Source organism: Egretta garzetta, unplaced genomic scaffold (assembly GCF_000687185.1).
Source record: "Egretta garzetta isolate BGI_Z169 unplaced genomic scaffold, ASM68718v1 scaffold359, whole genome shotgun sequence".
Taxonomy (NCBI): domain Eukaryota; kingdom Metazoa; phylum Chordata; class Aves; order Pelecaniformes; family Ardeidae; genus Egretta; species Egretta garzetta.
The window spans coordinates 60,454-60,757 of NW_009260795.1; the positions used below are offsets into that span (position 1 = coordinate 60,454).

Genomic DNA, 304 nt, shown 5'->3' on the forward strand with positions numbered 1-304 from the left:
TGCCCCCTGCTCTGGGTGAGCCTGCTTGGGCAGGGGGGTGGCACTGGGTGAGCTCCCGAGGCCCCTTCCAACCCCTGCCAGTCTGGGATTCTGTGTTCTCCTGGGGCGCTGGGGTCTCTGCCAGTCCAGGCCATCAGCAAAGCCCCCCCTCGCTCCGCAGCGCGTTTGCGCGGTCCCAACGCGCTGCCTTTTTGGCCTCCCAACCCCCTGATTGCTTTCCCTTCTTCCAAAATCTCCCGCTTGGGCTGCTGTTCCTGGTCTGGGAGGAGCTGGGCTTGGCTGGGGGGCTTTTCTTCCCTTTCGG

At 65.1% G+C, this 304-nt stretch overlaps 1 protein-coding gene across 1 annotated transcript in view; it reads left to right on the top strand.

Annotated features, from left to right (window-relative positions):
• The window catches only part of RNF115 (ring finger protein 115), a 23,047-nt gene that overhangs the window by 20,873 nt on the left and 1,870 nt on the right, over positions 1-304 (top strand). The window lies entirely within an intron of this gene.